Below are 14,047 nucleotides of genomic sequence, written 5' to 3'. Positions count from 1 at the left end.
CTTGAGTTACTGCGATACAGAGCAGTGTTTTCTATTGGTGACTTGTTGCAACCATTTTCTATAGTCAAACGACGGTACCGAGAAGTCATTAGAGGACCTGCTAGACAGCTGCGTTATGAGGGTTGAATGGGAATCAGGCGAAATGCAATTCAGGTCGTTCGGATACTTTTGAGCACGACAGTACGTATTAGACTCTGTTTCCTTCTGTCTGTGAAAAGACATGGTAATCTATTTGCAGAACGTGGGAGTCCTATCGCTGCACATCTCCGCACATTAGCACTGCATTAACAAATACATGTATACTATTTTTGATCTGGTTCGTACGAAAGTATTCATTGCCTGTTTATATTTGCTGTGCAACACTTATAGTACTGTCATCCACTGCTATTATTTTCAATTATTAACATATTTAATACGTTATAGTTATTACCCACTGTTTTCGAAATTGTTCGCTTGTGACACTGTTAAGTATTTTTTACAATATGTATTTCATTCATTCGTTATGAAATTTTCTTTTTTGCTAGGATTTAGTTAAGGCGTGTGTGTGTGTGTGTCTGTGTGTGTGTGTGTGTGTGTGTGTGTGTGTGTGTGTGTGTGTGTGCGTGTGTGTGCGTGCGTGTGCGTGTGCGTGTGTAAAATGAATGATGGAGCCATTTGCGGTGCATTGCAAGTGCTACTCACAACTGCTTCTCAGAAAAGAAAGCTAACTATTCACGATGAGGAGGGACAGATGCTACAAAACGTACTTCCCCTGTATTAATCCTCTCCACTGTAGCATTCAACTGACCTGCACACTAAAACCCTGTTTAAAATCAAACAAGTTCCAATGTGTGCAACATACTTACTGTTTGTGAATCACTTGATTCCTGGAGTCTTTACTTCTGAGCTGACACAAATTGGACGACTTGAGAATGTTAATGCCTTGTGTCTACTAATTTTAAAAATAATAATACTACGTACAGCCTTGTGTGGTTACTGCTATATCGTGCTGTCAATTAATCGATTTATCTGTTACGAAGCGAGTAATGAAGCAATTTCTCAACGACTGCAGGTACAATCTACAACTTTTAGAAGGCAATTTCTTCAGGTATTTAGCATTTGTTATGTGCATGTCTCACTTTTATCATCAGCAATGTACTGGGGAACCTGTAACTTTCACGGGACTAATGCTAATAAATGAGAAAAAGTAATAAGTTATATAATCAGTATTAGAGTCTAACAGAGATGTGATAATAGTAATGATCTTTTGAAAATAACTTATTTTCGTGACTTAAAAAGAATGAAATAATCTAGTTTTTACCGCTCAGAAAATTTCATTTTACGCCTCAGTGGACAATTACCCCCAGGTTGGGAACCACTGTCCTAGCAGACAGATCGAGCAAGTTTGATGATCTTTAGACTGACGGGCGGGTGGGAACCTCTGACATGCGGTGGTCGAGAAATATACTTTATTATTCTGCAGTCACACATCACGTCATCGTCAACATAAGCGCGGTGGGCTGGTGATGACTAGCGGATGGCTGGCCTCTGACCCAATGAAGAGGTACGCGTATCAGCGTCCTGAAATATTGACGTCATTCTAGCAAGAACCCAGCGGTCTATCAGTCTGCCAAGTTCGTATATGAGCGCTGCTCTCCTCCATGTGCTGCGACAGCATTCAGATGACCGAGCGAGGTGGCGCATTGGTTAGCACACTGGACTCGCATTCGGGAGGACGACGGTTCAATTCCACGTCCGGCCATCCTGATTTAGGTTTCTGTGATTTCCCTAAATCGCTCCAGGCAAATGCCGAGATGGTTCCTTTGAAAGGGCACGGCCGACTTCCTTCCCCGTCCTTCCTTAATCTGGTGAGGCCGATGACCTCGCTGTTTGGTCTCCTCCCCCAAACAACCCAACCCCAACCCAACAGCATTCAGTTTTTGAATGACCGCATCCTGGTGACCCGGCTCCAGCTTGCGTCAACCATGGTGACAAGAGAAGAGAGCATCGCACAGGAAATTACCCACTGTCCACTGGTGGGAATCCGGTGACGGCAGGCAGGCACGGACGGCAAGTTGGCGGCGTTGTCACCATCTCCTACTTGGTGGACTTAGTGTGGGAAGTGATTACTCCGACCCAGTCTCAAATCCATGCCTGCAGCTGGAGTGGCCAACTGTCTCGTGGTCTATCGTAGCCCTGGCGTCGTGGTTGTGTTGCTGAACTCCGAATGAATCTGCTCAAAAATAACTGTTATTTGTACGATTGTGGACACATTTGTTGCACTCCTGTCCGGCATGTGTTCGCGTGACGTGCAGTATGGATATTTCCCTCCACTCCGGCTATCACCGCTACACCGATCAGGAGTACCCCGTCTTGCAGTCCTATTGCGTACATGTTGCTATAACCCAAATGTCGCCACACAGTGATTAAAAGCTCAACGGTATGTAAAGCAACGCCTCACGAAAGCTTTCTTACAGACTCTTAGAACATTAACTTAGCTTGGCAATAGTGCTACAAGTGCTACGAACTGGCTCCTCCGTCCTGGCTTCTAATGGCCCAAAGCCGCTGTGACAGGAGGATAACATGGGAGCGCCATCTCTGTTTTTGCTGAAAAAATTCGATTCACCCAATGACATTGGGTAAGATCTTCTAGAAGTGTGGATCGTGTACTGAATGGTTCCTATTCATTTTTCACCTAAAACACTCAATGGTCAAGATGAAAGAGAACTTGGTGCTCGTTTACTATGAGTAAGTCTCAAACAAATAATTTAGAGTTTCATACATAATTAATTCAAACAAAATTACAATGAGCTATTGCAAAGCGACCTCTGTGATTACTATCAAATCAAAAATCAGAATTCAGGTTCTTGTGTTACAAATCAAATAGCTGCTGTGCTGCTAAGCTGATCGCTTTGAAAAAGCCCAGGCTGGAAGGTTGGGTAGGACTGCGTGAAGCAGCTTCATGGTTTCCACTAAGAAGTAGCTGAACATTTAGTTTCTGATTGAATTATTCGGAAAACCAAAGGTATCAAAGAAAACCATAATCACAGTGGTACCTGGTACTCTCTACACAATGCAGCATTCTCTTCAAAAATGAGGTTGTACACCTAAACGTCTGGAAAGTATGTGGAATAAGCAAAAGAAAGGATTCGTCAAAACACAAACACACACGGTCATTCTACATCTACATCTACATTTATACTCCGCAAGCCACCCAGCGGTGTGTGGCGCAGGGCACTTTACGTGCCACTGTCTTACCTCTCTTCCTGTTCCAGTCGTGTATGGTTCACGGGAAGAACGACTGCCGAAAAGCCTCCGTGCGCGCTCGAATCTCTCTAATAGTACATTCGTGATCTCCTCAGGAGGTATAAGTAGAGTGAAGCAATATATTCAATACCTCATCCAGAAACGCACCCTCTTGAAACCCGGACAGCAAGCTACACCGCGTTGCAGAGCGCCGCTCTTGCAAAGTCTGCAACTTGAGTTCGCTCAACACCTCCATAACGCTATCACCCTTACCAAATAACCATGTGACGAAACGCGCCGCTCTTCTTTGGGCCTTCTCTATCTCCTCTGTCTAGCCGACCGGGTGAGGATCCCACACTGATGAGCAATACTTCACAGAGAGAGAAGAGTAGATTCTCTAGGGATATTTCCAAACGTCAGATTTATACGCTCTGGGCTACAGATTAACTATACTTAACAGTCAGCCAGAAAATCGGTAATTTGCAGAGGAATTCACGATTTCGGAAATACGGTAAAGAGAGAAGCATCTGAATAAAGATAATTTGGCACACGATATAGGATTTATACTAAACAACGAACTTAAATACACCAGAAAGTAAGAAACCCTGAACTGATTACACTGCTTTGAAATGTCACTGCGTTTCGAGAACCCATGTACACAAATGCAAATCACTGAACTCACAAAAAATAATAAATAAATAAAAAATAAATAAAAAAATCTGATTAACTGAGATGACAATCCCTCAGAAGAGTATTACAAAGGTTACAGCAAAACGAGGTGGATTTCCAGGGCTGAAGGCTCAATACATCACATGAACAACGCGTGTGTGCGATCAATTAGTCGCTCACGTGACAAGAAACGCGAAATTCGCGAAATAAAATAATGATGGAAGGAAAAAGAATTCTAGTACGAAGATACGGGATGTAACGGGTACTAGTGCAGATATTTTTATATGTGGTACCTTAATATCGACAAATATCACTGCGTTCGTGTTTAAACAGTCCTCTTACAAACACGTCACAAACTTTACGACTGGATTTTTCCAGCATGTTCGAAACTACACCACGAAGTGGACTACACTTGTCGGTATTGACTAAGCATTTCCCGTCAACACATCATCATTTCAACACATGATCTGCTACCCGGGGGAAAAAACCCTGTATGACTGCTCTTGTAACACATACTTGGAGGTACTAACCAACCTAAAAACATACCACTTGTGACAGCTATAATTACTAGTCAGCAAATTGCGTAAATTATTATGTAATGTTGTTCAGCACACCGTCCTCAGTCGTAAGTGGAAGAAGTATCTGCACTTATATCCAATAACATCCCGTGTAGAAAGCACGCAAGGCATTCACTCTTAAGAGAAACAAACTAACTGCATTTTGACATAGGCTGTTTGAAACACTTTTCCATCGCTAAGCTGTAGTAGGAAAAAGGATTTTGCTAAGGAAACGGAATATTAATAAACGTGATACAACTCCTGTGGTGTCACCGCCAGACACCACACTTGCTAGGTGGTAGCCTTTAAATCGGCCGCGGTCCATTAGTATACGTCGGACCCGCGTGTCGCCACTGTCAGTGATAGCAGACCGAGCGCCACCACACAGCAGGTCTAGAGAGACGTCCTGGCACTCGCCCCAGTTGTACAGACGACTTAGCTAGCGATGCTACACTGACGAAGACTCTCTCATTTGCCGAGAAGATAGTTAGCATAGCCTTCAGCTAAGTCAATTGCTACGACCTAGCAAGGCGCCGTATTCAATTGATATTTATAATATGAAGCATGTATCATCAAGAGCGATGTTCTACAATTATGGATTAAAGTTAAGTATTCCAGAAGCTACGTACTTTTCTTTATAGCATTCATTACGTATCCTGTTTCAGACCTCACGCCAGCCTGCGTGAGTTTACGCGCGTGGCTTTCGGCTTCCTCTCATTGTGTCTAGGCTGTCTTGTCTAGACACAACAACTCCCTAATTGTTATGAATTATACGGTGTCACCTGCAGTTGTTACGCCTGAAAGGAACGCATTAGAAACTCAAATTGAACTAAGTCTTTCACATTTCCACTTTCTCGACAAGACTACTAGAAATAATTTTGAAGAACAACTTCACCTACCACAGCCGCAGAATACGGTAAGCCTCCATACTACCGGACGGAGTCCCCAAATTGCACTGGAAGCAGTCAGAGAAAATACTTCTTACTACCTTTGCTAAGCTACACAATAGCTGTTGACGAGTAACGGAAACTCCCTCTCCCTCTCTCTCTCTCTCTCTCTCTCTCTCTCTCTCTCTCTCTCACACACACACACACACACACACACACACACACACACACACACACACACACACACACAGCACACGTGAGAAATAGTAGGGAAGGGAACATAGAAACATCGCACAGGTACACAATTATTATGGTTATAGGAATACATAAATACTTAATAGGTATATGGGTGTATGAAAAATCCCAAGACCTAAACACTGGAATGCCACTTTGGGTATCAAAATAAAGCACTCCCTGTTCGGTTTTCTCACAACTTTAAAGATAGTTGCACAAAAATGAGAGTAGCCAAGAAATAACGGAAAACGGAAATGTGCCCAAAAAAACCGTTGTAACGGCTCACACAGAGCCGTTTCAGTACACAGTGATAGGAAGTGTCTTGTCTTTTTCCTGATTTTCCGAAAACATTGGGACACTTGTACTAGGGACAAGGTCAGTGATCGAGAGAGACGGAAGGTGGTGGCCATCTGCGGTTGTTTCACCGCAGTAAGGTGACTTTGACCAGAGGTGAGTTTTCACAGAGCTTGGTAGAGTGATTCATAATCCGAACAGTTCGCTTATGGTATATTTTGGATGAGCATTTTAAGCTGATGACTTGATTTCAGTTTGAATTTGTATTCTTAGTGCTTTCATCGCCGAGTGCGTTTCTCTTTTTCTGATCAAACCTGAGGTTCAATTAATTTTATTTGTCTTTATTTTCGTTTTCGAATTTGATTGATGTGCCTTTTTTGTGATCAAGGCTAACACTACTTCCGAACAAGTTTTGCCCAAATAGCTAACTCATCTAAAACTCTTAGTGACTCATTATCTACTCTAAATCCCTCTGCATCAAAATATTTCAGTATATTTATCAAACAATTTATTGCAGTAATTCTTATGAATAACTATTATTATTATTATTATTATTATTGTTGTTATTATTTTAAGTCACAGTCAATTCAGTGTTCTGATGCCGCCCGCCTCGATCTTAAATCTCCAAATCTCCAAGTAGATTTAATGTAGTCATGAGAAGAGAATTTCATTGTTGCTTGGCTACCAATGTATGTCGTGCTTCAATCGTCGCTTTCCAGGTTCGCTGGCTTGATGCGAGGAATCGAAGTGTGAGCACTCTTTTCTAATACGGTATGTTATATAGATTTGAATTACATAGGAGTGTAGACGTGGCTAAGTAACCGGTAATGTGTTATTCGTAAGCAAGTTTTACTGATAGTGCGTCGCGTCCACAAATTACAATGTTGGTGCGTTCTATGAGTAGAGCACACCTGGAGCTGAAGTTCGAGTCACCTGAACCGACCTCATTAGCGTAACAAGAAAACATCTCTCAAACCCACGCAGTGAAGAAGTAGGTGAAACCTTCCAGTTTGTCAACGTACAGGAGCATCTCAGACGAGAGCACGCTGCATCATAGAATGTCGCCGTCTCACATGCTGCATCATGGAATATAAAAGCCTTCGCCATGAGGGACACAGCCCTACAGCGCGTAAACCGACGTAGCAAAGAACCAGTTATGTGTTCGAAAAGTGTCGGCTACTAGTCTGTTCATTCCTGTGATCCCTTCTTTTTAAAACGATGTAACTGCAATGCCGAGCATTCTGACAGAGGGTTCTACACAGTAGCTACTTACATATTATCGTTACAAGACTTATGGAGAAAGCGACCCTCTCTGAGTCGTTAAAAACCCTACTGACTACCTTCACATAATGCACAGACTTCACAATGTTGTTGGTCTGTACAGAACTTCACTTATCATTGTAATAATTCCTGAAAATTAAAGCATTCAACAAAATGAATAATTCGGGCTTCTCTTAAAGGACGCGAACGCACGGTGACCACTATGTCAGTGCATGCTTGTAAAGAAGAGTGAGAAGAAACACAAAGGCACAGAAGCAGCAATTACTATGATGTACAGCTGACTCCCCTGAAAGATCTAGGTTTATGGATTGGACATACGTTAGACGGCGCCTAATGATTCTCTTGAGGGTAAGTTTCCATAACGATAACTTTCTTACTCATGACCACTGGAAAGGCGTAAGAGAGAGCACAAATTGTTCATGTGACTACAGATGTGAAAGTGCTCAAAATCACAATTTTTTCCGTGTGAGCTGTATCACGACTAACAAGTTAATTTTTCAGTTAAGCTAAGCTAATACTATTTCCCGCTAGTATCACCACCATCCTTGTCCGCCCCCGGTTGCTGAATGGTCAGAGTGACGGATTGTCAATGCTCTGGGCCCGGGTTCGATTTCCGGTTGGGTCGGAGAATTTTCTAAGCCCAGGGACTGGGTGTTGTGTCGTTCCTCACCATCATCCTATCATCCTCATCGACTGCAGGTCGCCGGTGTGGCGTCAGATTGAAAGACCGTCACCCGGCGCCCGGTCTGCCCGACGGGAGGCCCTAGCCATACGATTAAATAAATAAATGACCACCATCCTCGCATCAAGAAGTACTAAAAATTGCATAATGGAGTTTTTAAACGCTTGTAACCTGTACATGTACATTGGATGACAATAAAAGTGAAGCATGCCTAAAATAAAGAAGAAACGGAATGGATGGACACAGATTGGAAGAATAGGTGATGTTATTTTAATGATTAAATATCGGAAGCAAATTTACAAAGAACTTTGTAGTATGAGCCCATTTATCATCGTGACGTTACAAACCCGCCGCCGTGTATGCAGACACTAATTCGGCTTGGCAAAGTATCATTATGTTGTTGTATCCTTCCCCGAGACAGGCTGGCTCGCAATTGTTGTAACTTGTCCTTGTTATCCCGAATACAGGTACTGTAACGGAGCTGACATCCGAGATGGTCCAACACTTTTCCGGGGGTTCATTACCTGTTCTCGGCTGGCACGTGAATTGAAGCTGTTACGATATGCTTAGTGCAAAATACGGCACCCTCCCTTGTGGTGGTCAGACGTGGTCGGCCGGAAATTGGGCAAGGAGTAAAGGTGCCTCCCTTTCCCTTGCAGCATATCAAACCGCTTCCACATCCGAACGCCAAAAAAAATTTTGATACGGCACAATTCGAGCAGCCGGCCAAATGAAGACCCACAATGAGGCCCCTTTCAAACTCTGTCAGATGCTGATAACGCAGCTTCACATGAGTTAACGGCATCTTCGTGCCGTTCAAAGTGATTATTCAATATCAGATATTGTTCACATGTCTTCGTACCCAGCCAGCCCTTGTAACAACACCAAAGACGAACAAAACTAATGCACTTAGGTTGCCGTTCTACCTGACAGAGGAAATTGCTGCTCTACTCAGCATATAACCGCTAATGGCATGTACGTGTATCCACCCGAACAGCTGTGCGTGTTGAAGCGTCGCTTTCCGGACGGGGAGGTGCACCGGCCAAGGATCGCATGCGCCCGACTGAATTGCAACAACTGCCGGTGATCCAGCCAGCCTAGATGTGTTATTTAGGCTGCTTCGTACCACCCACTAGGTAAATACTGGTATTGTACTCATATCCCGCCTCAGTTGCACGATTCGCAGACATTTAGAAAACTTTCGCTCACTTTCACGCTAATAATACACGAAGACTGTTGCGGTACACATATTCCTATCCTGGGTTAATGGGGTGGCGTGAGGAAGAGCACCTGGCTACGCTCTGAAGCAGCCTTGCCAAATTCCATAAAAACCATGGCAATATGTGACAACAGCACAAGAAAGAAAACAATAGTTTGAGCATATATGAAGTTATGTTGAAATCCACCATGTTTCTGTGTGCTTCACGTTTATTGTCAGCTGTTGTAATTAAATGTATGTTTTCTAGAAGAGATTCTGCAGCAATCGTTGCGGGATAATCACATACCTTGTATAATTGAAATCTAACTTAATGAAATCGACTGTGTAGCCTGAAGCTTATTTAAAAGTGAGTGAGCCTTAAGTCATCCTAGCAAACCCCAGTTACACGGATTATGTAAAAACCAACTAATCAGTTTCATGATGAACAGAGCCTCCTCCCCCCCCCCCCTCCCGCCCTCCGCAATCTCCACCTTACTGTTGTTCTAAACTGGTAGTGTTGATCCCAGGAGCCGAAAGTGCGACCCTACGCAGTCATGAGTGATACATCATGAAACGAGTAGTTTTTATAAGTAACTTGTTTTTTGCCCACACAATATCCTGCAAACAGCTTATAGTTGCTGGAGTAATTAAGAGAGGAGATATTTAAAACAAAGGCGCTACGGTCGCAGGTTAGAATCCTGCCTCGGGCACGGGTGTGTGTGATGTCCTTAGGTTAGTTAGGTTTAAGTAGTTCTAAGTTGTAGGGGACTGATGACCACAGATGTTAAGTCCCATATCACTCAGAGCCATTTTGAACAAGAAAGGCGATTTTCTTCGTGCACCATTTTGTTTCATAAATCTACAGAGTCAGTATTCGAAAGTGATTATACAAGATTTGATAGCCGGCAGTTGTGGCCGAGCAGTTCTAGGCGCTACAGTCTGGAACCACGCGACCGTTACGGGCGTGGATGTGTGTGATGTCCTTAGGTCAGTTAGGTTTAAGTAGTTCTCAGTTCTAGGGGACTGATGACCTCAGACGTTAAGTCCCATAGTGCTCAGAGCCATTTGAACCATTTATCGTATATGTAATTTAGTGATCCTGTGATTAACATAAGAGTGGTCAAAAAATGTTTCAAGGCACCCAGATAATAGGTATTTTCCCTTTTTCGTAGGTAGACAGATTCGGCAGCGCTCTAGTTTTAGCCGTGGTTCCTGGCGCTTTTATTTTATGCTTACAACAGCGGCGGTCAACAAGTGAGATCACAAGCTGTGCCCTGGCTTCCGTGCCATAGCGCTCAACCTGGCAACCTACTACATCCCGGCCATGCCAAGCTGTCTGAGAGGGAGGAAAGGAAAGAGGGTAAAACTGCAGACATGCCGTATTCAGATGGCAATGCGATCGCACTGCAGAAAACTTGATTTCAAATTCGTATTTTTCAGCAACATAGATCACAAATGGAACAAATTTTCAGTACTATTAGTTCATTTTTGGCTTGCTCAAGACATAATACGACATTTATCTGATACAAACTGTCATCACACAGCCGGCCGGGGTGGCCTAGCGGTTCTAGCCGCTTCAGTCTGGAACCGCGTGACCGCTACGGTCGCCGGTTCGAATCCTGCCTCGGACATGGATGTGTGTGATGTCCTTAGGTTACTTAGGTTTAAGTTGTTCTAAGTTGGAGAGGACTGATGACCTCAGTAGTTAAGTTCCATAGTGCTCAGAGCCATTTGAACATTTTTTTTTTTTTTTTTGTCACAGATTTTCAAACTCAAGTTGCTACTTAATACTGACTTACGTAGATTCATAATCGAAAAACGGTCTTTCACACACATATGTTGATCGAAATATTGTAGCGCTTTCGCAGTCACATTATGTAGCTGTGGAAACTGTACCTGAGGAAAACAACACAGACATCCTGGATTTTTGACGTAAAAAAAATATTTGTCTTTAACACGAGAATTACATTGTAATCTTCATACTCTTCGTTCAGTTCCATCGAAAATAGTTATAACTGACAGTGTGATAATTTGTGCGACTTAAAAATTTTACTATCTTTACCACTAACTACTTCACGTGCTCCATGGTTGCAAATTTAGAACAGATTGATCCTTGCCGGCCGTGGTGGCCAAGCGGTTAAAGGCGCTACAGTCTGAAACCGCGCGACTGCTACGGTCGCAGGTTCGAATCCTGCCTCGGGCATGGATGTGTGTGATGTCCTTAGGTTAGTTAGGTTTAAGTAGTTCTAAGTTCTAGGGGACTGATGACCTTAGAAGTTAAGTCCCATAGTGCTCAGAGCCATTTGAACCATTTTAATGATGAGGACAACACAAACACCCAATCCTCTGGCACAGAAACTTATTGTATCATCCATATACAGTGATTCCATCCACGACTTTATCAAAATATTCGAACACTAGATATCTGTTCACAGCTATGCCCGTGCACGCACACATCACCTATGTTTAACACACGTATATATATATATCTGATATACTGAAAATACAGCGACGAAAGTAAAATTCTCAACAGCAATAGTGTAAGTGTGTAATAGGGCTACGATTAGCAGCTTGTTCCTCCTACGATCCTGAAGAAAGTCCTGGCAGGTATTAAGCTGCTGTACATGACTGCCGGCAGCGTTGTCCCCGAGAATACGGTCGCAATACGACCGGTCTCCGGAAGACCAAGAAGCACCACCGAGTGAGAAAACCATCGTGTTCGTCGAATGACGATGGCGCATTGTACTGCATCTGCAGCAGCAACTCGAGTAGCAGCAGGCACCACAGTGACACAAGGAATTGGTTGATTGAAGGACAGGTCCGAACCAGAGGCGGGGGAGGACAAGGTGGAGGTCTGTTGTGTTTTCTGATAAAAGCCGGTTCTGCCTCTGTGCCAGAGATGGCCGTGTGTTGGTTGGGAGGAGGCCAGTTGACGGCATGCAACCAACCTGTCTGCATGGTAGACACACAGGTCCCACATCTGGAGTTATGGTCTGGAGTGCAATTTCGCATGACATTAGGAGCGCTCTCGCGGCTATCCCTAACCGAAAATGTAGACCTCAACCTCGTGATTGGACCTGTTTGGCATGCCATTCACGAACAGCATTCCAGAGGTGATTTCCAACAGGATAACGCTCGCCCACTTACAGCTGTTGCATCCCAACAGGCACTACAGAGCGTTGCATGTTGCCTTTGTCTGCTCGATCACCAGATCTGCTTCCCAACGAACATATGTCGGACATCATCGGACAACAGCTTCAGCGTCATCCACAAACAGCATTAATCGTCCCTGTATTGACCGACGGTGTGAAATAGGCAGGGAATTCCGTCCCACAAACTGACGTTCGGCACCTGTTAACAGAATGCATGAACGTTTGCATCCTCGCGTTTAACATTCTGGCGGTTACAGTGGTTATTAATGTACCAGAATTTCACATTTCAATTGCTTACCTCGCGCTTAAATTAACCCTTCATCTTGCAGTATTAATCACTCAGATACGTCATCTAGAAAAATGTATTCCCGAAATTTCAGCGCTCTACATTAACTTCTTGTTGGTGATGCGTTTTTTTTTTCGTCAGTTATTTCACAAATACACTCCTGGAAATGGAAAAAAGAACACATTGACACCGGTGTGTCAGACCCACCATACTTGCTCCGGACACTGCGAGAGGGCTGTACAAGCAATGATCACACGCACGGCGCAGCGGACACACCAGGAACCGCGGTGTTGGCCGTCGAATGGCGCTAGCTGCGCAGCATTTGTGCACCGCCGCCGTCAGTGTCAGCCAGTTTGCCGTGGCATACGGAGCTCCATCGCAGTCTTTAACACTGGTAGCATGCCGCGACAGCGTGGACGTGAACCGTATGTGCAGTTGACGGACTTTGAGCGAGGGCGTATAGTGGGCATGCGGGAGGCCGGGTGGACGTACCGCCGAATTGCTCAACACGTGGGGCGTGAGGTCTCCACAGTACATCGATGTTGTCGCCAGTGGTCGGCGGAAGGTGCACGTGCCCGTCGACCTGGGACCGGACCGCAGCGACGCACGGATGCACGCTAAGACCGTAGGATCCTACGCAGTGCCGTAGGGGACCGCACCGCCACTTCCCAGCAAATTAGGGACACTGTTGCTCCTGGGGTATCGGCAAGGACCATTCGCAACCGTCTCCATGAAGCTTGGCTACGGTCCCGCACACCGTTAGGCCGTCTTCAGCTCACGCCCCAACATCGTGCAGCCCGCCTCCAGTGATGCCGCGACAGGCGTGAATGGAGGGACGAATGGAGACGTGTCGTCTTCAGCGATGAGAGTCGCTTCTGCCTTGGTGCCAATGATGGTCGTATGCGTGTTTGGCGCCGTGCAGGTGAGCGCCACAATCAGGACTGCATACGACCGAGGCACACAGGGCCAACACCCGGCATCATGGTGTGGGGAGCGATCTCCTACACTGGCCGTACACCACTGGTGATCGTCGAGGGGACACTGAATAGTGCACGGTACATCCAAACCGTCATCGAACCCATCGTTCTACCATTCCTAGACCGGCAAGGGAACTTGCTGTTCCAACAGGACAATGCACGTCCGCATGTATCCCGTGCCACCCAACGTGCTCTAGAAGGTGTAAGTCAACTACCCTGGCCAGCAAGATCTCCGGATCTGTCCCCCATTGAGCATGTTTGGGACTGGATGAAGCGTCGTCTCACGCGGTCTGCACGTCCAGCACGAACGCTGGTCCAACTGAGGCGCCAGGTGGAAATGGCATGGCAAGCCGTTCCACAGGACTACATCCAGCATCTCTAAGATCGTCTCCATGGGAGAATAGCAGCCTGCATTGCTGCGAAAGGTGGATATACACTGTACTAGTGCCGACATTGTGCATGCTCTGTTGCCTGTGTCTATGTGCCTGTGGGTCTGTCAGTGTGATCATCTGATGTATCTGACCCCAGGAATGTGTCAATAAGGTTTCCCCTTCCTGGTACAATGAATTCACGGTGTTCTTATTTCAATTTCCAGGAGTGTACAT

The sequence above is a fragment of the Schistocerca americana genome, chromosome 3 (assembly GCF_021461395.2).
Source record: "Schistocerca americana isolate TAMUIC-IGC-003095 chromosome 3, iqSchAmer2.1, whole genome shotgun sequence".
Classification (NCBI taxonomy): Eukaryota; Metazoa; Arthropoda; class Insecta; order Orthoptera; family Acrididae; genus Schistocerca; species Schistocerca americana.
This window is presented reverse-complemented; position numbering follows the sequence as displayed.